This window comes from Cibotium barometz, chromosome 21, assembly GCF_041138505.1.
Source record: "Cibotium barometz isolate CiBa-2024 chromosome 21, ASM4113850v1, whole genome shotgun sequence".
Taxonomy (NCBI): domain Eukaryota; kingdom Viridiplantae; phylum Streptophyta; class Polypodiopsida; order Cyatheales; family Cibotiaceae; genus Cibotium; species Cibotium barometz.
In genome coordinates this window covers 22,973,204-22,981,227 of record NC_141066.1, presented here as the reverse complement: position 1 = coordinate 22,981,227, position 8,024 = coordinate 22,973,204, and positions in this window count along the sequence as shown.

Sequence of the window (8,024 nt, the reverse complement as noted above, 5' to 3'; positions counted from 1 at the left end):
TTTAATCTTCCTGCTTCGTTGTCTGTCTCCAAGCACGGTTCTCTTCCTTCTTGCTCTTGTCAACTCTTTTTTACTCTTTGAATGCTCCTCAATTTCATTCTGCAAACTGCTGCTCCGATTTTGCACGAATGGCTATCTCTTACATCCTGGCCCCCTTTTCTTGTAGGTACATCGTTTTATATGTTTCTGCAAATGCAGACTGTGCTGAAATATAACCAAGAAGTCCATTTTGTCCATCGCCCGCCGCAAACCTCAGTAGTGTGGTTGGATTGACAAATGGAGGTGTAGAGTTTTTTACTAGACATTTTGGATATATGCTTCCATCGCACCATAAGTCAATATGTTGAAGCCCTTCTCTTCTCATATTTTCCCGTTGTTGAGCATTCAGCACCGTATCCTTTCGTCTTTTTTGTGCTGGATCATATTGTTCTTCTAAGTCGATATGAAGATGGTGTAATCGCTTCTTCTGAGATTGTGACTCACTAGTTTCGGCCATTTTTTGTACTTCTGAGGTTGCAAAGTTTACTTGTCAATCTCATAGTCTTTTTGTAACATGAATCGTGGAAGTGTGGCGGTATCCATGCAATCATTAAGTTCAGTGATGGATTCTTTATGAGAGGCCTACACACGTCGTCAAAAGAGATGTGGAATCTTCGGGAAACAAAAAAAAACTAAGGAGATATTTAATGCAAAATCATGTTAGTTAGATTATCTTATTCCTTTCTGAACTGATAGTTCGGTAGTCCTTACTGACAGTTCTGAGCCACGTTTTCATATTTTACTATTTTTGAGGTCTTTTAGGAGAGAAATAAATCAAAAAATAGTGAATTTCTTACAGGGCCCCAAAATGAGCTCCCTTTTTCCCTAATGTAAGATTGATGCATTTAATCTATCACTATCTATTAATGCATTTAATTAAACTATCTCTAATCTATAATCTATTTTAAGTCATTTAATCTAAGATTAGGCTTATATTAACATGTTTTCTTTATTTTGATGATTTAGTCATTTGAATAAGAAAGACATATTTATTGCATACATGTACATGGATTCCTTCTCTTCAAATGAGTATCTTTGGCACTAGAGTTACACTACAAGTAAATGCCTCCACAAAAGTGGAAGACTATCTCTTTTAATCTAGAGGTCAATCGGTATAGAGGGCACACTCCTAACTTAGAAGCGGATGACATGTCCATGGCCTTGAATCATGGTGCATCACATCCATGGTCTTGAATCATGATGCTTCACATCCATGGCCTCATTCATGAGCGTAATGCTCACACGTTCTAGCTTCCGACCTTTCACAATTTGACACTCATCTAGCTTGAGCACAAATGAAAGTGTGCTCCCCAAAACTGCAAATAAACGGTAATTTACAATATTCAAAACAAAATAATCGTCTTCATTTTCTACTGAAAAACATGAATAGTAGCAATTGCAAGTTTTCACCTTCTGGTGAAAGACCATAGAACTTCACCATAGCTTGTTATAGTCTCTCAATATATGAATAAAGATGTTATTGTAAACATCATAGTGAAATTCTGTACTTGTTGTCTTGATTTTCTTTCTGCTTGACCTTGTGTCTAATGTTAGTGTGCCCTCAACATGATAAAACTATCCTATAGCTCGCTGCACATCATAATTATTGATACACTTGACATTATGAATCACCTTGAGTGTAGGAAATAAAGTGTCAGTGATTCCTTGTCTTAGAAATGCATCTTTTACAACCTGATGGACTATTTGCAAGGCATTGATATGCATAGGATCTTATGTGTAATCTCTTTTATATTTTGCATAAGAACATATAATTATCTTGTATGCATTATATATGTAATTGCTACTATAATTATGAGCTCACTATGGTCGTCTATAATAGTGCATGCAGTTTGAATAACCCTTTGTTTGAAAAATAACTCAAGAAAATTGGTCACATTTGGGGGACTTCCCACTCTATCAAAATGAAGTAATATTTTTTAAACATCCATAGAGAATAAGCATAGATAAAGTAATAGTATAAGTGCTTAATGGTACCCAAATTAACACTAAGATTGGTGAAGAACTAGTGGCACTTATATCGATGCAAGTACTAATGTTTTGATCTTAATACTTTTTTAAATCATTAATATAATCACCCCAAAAGTGGATTAAACTATTGTTTGGAAAAGAATATACTCGATGCTCCACCCTTGCCCTCATGTTATTGCTATGGGTAATAGATGTGCTCTATTTTGTAAGGCCTTTTATAATATAAGGAGTAGCTATTGTGGTGAGAAACCCATCACCCACCAATTCCTATTTTTAAAATGGGATGGTGGCACCATCCACTAGTGTTTATATATGAGGAGTAGCTATTGTGGTGAGAGGAAACCAACACCCACCAATGTCTATATGAGGAGTAGCTATTTTGATGAGCACCTCAGGAGGACTAGTTCCTAGTTTAGACACTAGATGATGCCAGATGTGGCTAGATGATGGCTAGAGATGGCTTATGTAGATTTGGCACTCTTCCAAGTAGGATTCATTCTTGTGCAAGCTATGTGACTGCATTAAAACTAAGTACACACTGTTCTTGGGTTGTGGGGCTTATTTGAGGGTCTAGATAGACTTAGATGGCTATGTGAGGATATGGTTGGTTGGTCATTTTGGACCAAGCAGTGGGTTGGCTACTACTAACGTGGATGCCCTATGTCCATGCTAATCTTTGACACAAAAATAGACTGGATTGGTAGCCTTAGTAAGAAAGGCGGCATCCATCCTCTAGAGTCTGTCTATATCTCCCATCAAAGCTCCTTATTCAAACCACACGGGTGATCAGACAACCATGAGTTATAGTTAACATTTTCAAGTAGTAATATTATTTACTCTCCACTTGTTTCTACAATTTAGTGCTTGTATTATATAGATCTTGGTCTTCTGCTGTTGGATTTATTTACATGGTACCAAAGCATATGTTATAGGTAAATCTTGTTTTTAATTTGGCAATTTTCTTTTTAAAGGTAGATTTGGATACATGGCCTAACCTACAAATAATGTAACCACTCATGCCCCTTCTCCATCATTTGGCGATGGAAAAGTGCATGGGATAAGTTACAATCTATGAAAGCTTAAGGTTAGCTCTATTCTTAATCCATATGAGTCATAGGAAACTAAAACAGTGGTTAATGCAAGGATGGGTTCTACTCTAGATCTAACAAACCCACTCTTCTAGACCTTGCTTTTGCTTATACCTGGAGGTAAAGGAATGCAGATACTAGCATCAGTGATTCAATTATGACCCTGATTCAGCATACTACCATAGCTTTTGAAACATGGCAAGTGCTTAAGAACTAGTATGAGAGGAGGAATTAGAATTCAAAACCTTGAGAATCATCTTTAGCAATAAGGCATTTCCAAACATAAGAAAATTACAGTAATTTATATTGCAAATACAAGATCAGATGGTAGTGGGGATCACCAAGGCTAGTGAGAAGAACTCCCACATGCATGTGTATCAAATTGTTCCCCCCAAAGTTCAATTTGGTGACCTCACTGGATACTCAGGTGTGTGACCCGACTCTTATTTTTAGAACTTTGGCATAATGCTAGTGGAGGAGGAGATATGTTTCAAATCTAGAAATGGTAGTGATGCTGCATTCTCACAAATGCAAAGAAAGTCAAGGGGAAGGGGTCCGATATTCCCAATTCTTCTGAGAAGAAGAAGAAATCAAAGATAGAGTGTTTCTATTACCACTATGATAGAATGAGGGCATCAGTGACCCTTATATCATCGCTTTTATGAATAGAAATAGTCAGAGTGTCAAGGTCAAAGAGCCACTATAGGTGACGGTATTGTTTTGACAATATAAGCAATGTTCAACGGCATTTTGCTGGATGATTATACCATCTCTTAAGTGCCATTTCTATAAATGTCAGTCATCAATGGTGCTAGGATAAAACATTTTTTTAGGGTAGATTGGGGGATTCTCCTCAATCTATCCCATTTTAGTTTAAGTAATAGTAGAATACAAGTTTGAGAAATTGAATGACATAATCTTTATGGGACCAAAAATGGATAAACTTGTGTTATGTCTATTATGCATACTTTAATGGTATATACATTTGTGAGTTTCATGTTTGTGATTAATTTCTTTGTAAATTTATAAGTATGAGTGTCTTTGTGTGTGTGTGTGTGTGTGTGCACGCATGCATGTGCACGCATATGAGAGAGAGAGAGAGAGAGAGAGAGAGAGAGAGAGAGAGAGAGAGAGAATTAAATTCTTTGTAAAGTTATAAGTATGAGTGTCTTTGTGTGTGTGTGTGTGTGTGTGTGTGTGAGAGAGAGAGAGAGAGAGAGAGAGAGAGAGAGGGAGAGAGAGAGAGAGAGAGAGAGAGAGAGAGAGAGAGAGAGGGAGGGAGAGGGAGAGATATATGTTTATATGTAATTCTACATAGATAGATAAATTATGGAAGATTTTTAAAGAGAAGGTGATTTTGATTTGAAACTTGGTTGGAAGTGGATTTTTGGGGGTGATGGAAATCTCAGGTTCTTTGATGCATCCTCTACAACCATTTTTTTTTAAAGTTTAAAAGGAATGAAAAAAGTAATTGTAAGAAAACAAGTTCCCATGTGTCACTAGAAAGTATTTCTAATTGTTTTAATGTAAGGTTGCATAATATTTCTTGAAGTAATGATGACATATCAATGCAAGAGACTCGTACTATAGAGAATGCATTAGGCCGAAAAGGAGAACTTGGTAATTTATCATCATCCATGACTTAGCTTAAATGCATATACATGGGGGAGAGGGCACAACATTATGCCATTAACTAAAAGTTTGAAACGTGATTAAAACTTAGTAGAAGTAAACTGAGGGATTGAAGCTTGATTAAAACTTAGTAGAAGTAAATTGAAGGATTGAAACTTATTCGAAGTAAAAATCTATGAATTTTTGAAACGTTTTTGAGAGTGATAATGAGGGAAATGGTAGAAAGAGCTAGTGAGGGTGTAATCATAGACAGAGCTAACAAGGTTGCAATTAGAAGGGTAGATATGAATGGGGTTTGCATGCATATAGACAAGGGAAAGGCATCAACACTATGTCACTAGCTAAAAAATTAAAACTTGGTAGAAGTAAACCTCAACAAATTACTAAGAACAAAACTTCTTTCAGAGAGTTAATGAGGGCAATGGTAGATGGAGCTAGTGAGGGTACAGTAGTAGATAGAAGAGTTGGTGAGGGTTTAATAAGAAGGGAAATAGTCAATGGAGCTAACGAGAGTACTACATTATCTGCATGTCTAGAACAAAATAAGAGAGTACTACATTATCTGCATGTCTAGAACAAAATAAGAGAGTGGAAACTCATCAGGTTAAGCGTCCACCAGTAATAAAACAAAAAATTCCCATGAATATAACTTCTTTGATGAATAAGCCAAAAAATGGTAGGAGGAGCTAACAGGACTTTGCCACTAGCACTCAGATTGATATATAATTTGCCAATTATCTAAATCTATATACAATATGAATATATCTTTGAGGTCATTGGCCATGTGTCCAAATATTCTAACTTCACCGAATACATGGATCACTTCTTTTGTGGGATTATTACCCAAATCTTGTATATATCCCATCCCCACTTCCAAATGCCACAAGTCTCTAAAGAAATGGTCAAGTGTCCAAATCTAACTCTAATATGGGATGTATCACATCCTAATTTTATGGACCTATCCATTAACATATATATATATATATATGTTTATATATATATATATATATATGTTTATATATATATATATATATATGTTTATATATATATATATATATATATATATATCCTTATCCAATACCACTTAATACACATTTGGCTAATTGTCCAAATATATATAAATATGAATTGCCTCATGAACATCACATGTGAACTAGCCATTTCTGCATACCCTCTCCCAATGCCACTTCTTTAGTATTTACCTAGTTTTGGATAATTTAGCCATTTCTGCACACCCCCCTCCAATGCCAATTATTTCCAAATTTTTGATCGTGTCAAAATCTAATAGGGTCCTACTTTTTGTCAAGTGTCCATATCCACCCTCAACATTTGATTTTTATCACCTCTCTTGGGTTTATAGACCTATCCATTTGTAATGTTGCCCTATTTTTGGCTGTGTCCAAATCTACCTCTACATGGATTTCTAAAAATAGGCCCCTAGTTTTGGCCAAGTGTCCAAATTAATGGCTAACACATATTTCTAACAAGATGCTAGTAATAATGTGCCAGTTTTGGCCAAGTGTCCAAATCAATCTCTTACATGGACTTCTAACAAGGTCCTGGTTTTGACCATGTCTAAAGCAACCTCTAACATGGATTTTAAGGTCCTAGTTTTGGATAACGATCCTAATTTTACCTTTAGCTATATTTGCATGTATATATAAACTAGGACCATTGGCCCTAGTTTTGGCCAATTGTCATGATTGTACTTTTATTTATATCTACATATATTTGTGTGTGTGTGTGTGTGTGTGTGTGTGTGTGTCTATGTGAATATATGTATACAAGTCTAGTCAGCCAAAGTTTAAATTCTAATGGAAAAGGTGTTAGGGTAGGAAATTTCAAAGGTTGTATACATATTTGGTATATAATATCTTTCGTTGTCAAAAATACTATCATTATACTCATCGGAAATAACATTGCAAAAATTAGTTTTGGACACAATTTTTGACTATTATAGCGACGTTTTTATAGATGCTTATATGGATGCTTTTATCAATGTTTTTTCTTACGCCTGTTTCGACACACTAGAAAAAATTAGGTTGCATATCTTCAACCTCCCCACATGACCTTTTGGTTGTCCTCTCTCTCCCTTGCATCTATGCACTCTCCTACACCGCTATCTTTCTTGTTTTCATGTTTTCTTACACCTGCGTAGTGTTCTAATCTTTTTTTTGGGGGGGAGGGGTTTCGTAGGTTGCATATCTCTACTATCTATCCCTAATCTCTCAGAGGTAAGCCCCATTTTCTCTCCCTAATCTCTCCATATTAATTTGATTTTATTCTTTTAAAATGTAGCTGATTAGTGTGGGTTTTATGTTTTTGTGATGCAAGAACTCTAACAACTAATCTCAGAGGTAAGCCCTCTAGTCTTATTCTTTAAAAAAAAAAGATATTTGTCACATGTCACATGTTCATATGCTCTTGCTTATAACTTTCATATCCACCTGCATAACCATATCCACCTGCATAACCATATCCATGCACATATGCAGATGGAGGACCATACATATAGCCCAAAAATCACCCCCGGAATTACCCCCCAACCAACTGTCCCACCTACTCCACGTGTCATAAGCCCTAACTAATTTTTTATCTTCATTGTACAAGCCACCCCTGAGAAAGCATCCATGGCTAGAGCCTATTTTACCCATGGGACAAGCCAAGTGCAGGCCCATCGTCAACCATGACCACGATCACACCCACACCCATACCATCCCCTACTCAACCCTCCCACCCTTGGGCCATTTCTCCAACCGTAGTCATGGTATGCATCATAGGGGTGGTGGTGGTGGTTGTTGTGGTGGTAGTGTCACGGATGCATTTACCCCTCCATGAGAGCATCCACCCATACAGAGTGTGGCCGACACCCCCATCTCATCATGTCAATCTAGTTGACGTTTTGGTAGTAGCTCTGTTTAAAGCAGATCAACATCTTTACAGAGTGCGATAAGGGAATGTCATTCTCGATGATGTTGGTCAGAAAATGCGAGCTATGTAAACTAGTATTTTCCCATGAAACTCTAACCAAATTCTTCCACCCCATGGGAGAAGAAAATAAGAATTTGTAATCAAATCAAGAGCAAGTTCAAGCTTGCCCCAAGTAGCGAGGAAGTACCTAACAAGTGGATCTACAATCTTATGAGAGATTGTATGAAACACAAGAGGTCCGATGTCACCCAAGTGGTGAAAATGGGGGATAAAAGCCTTGGTTCATTGACCAAGAGAGATGGGATGAGGAGCTGAGGAAGCACACTAAAAACCCTCGACGATAAT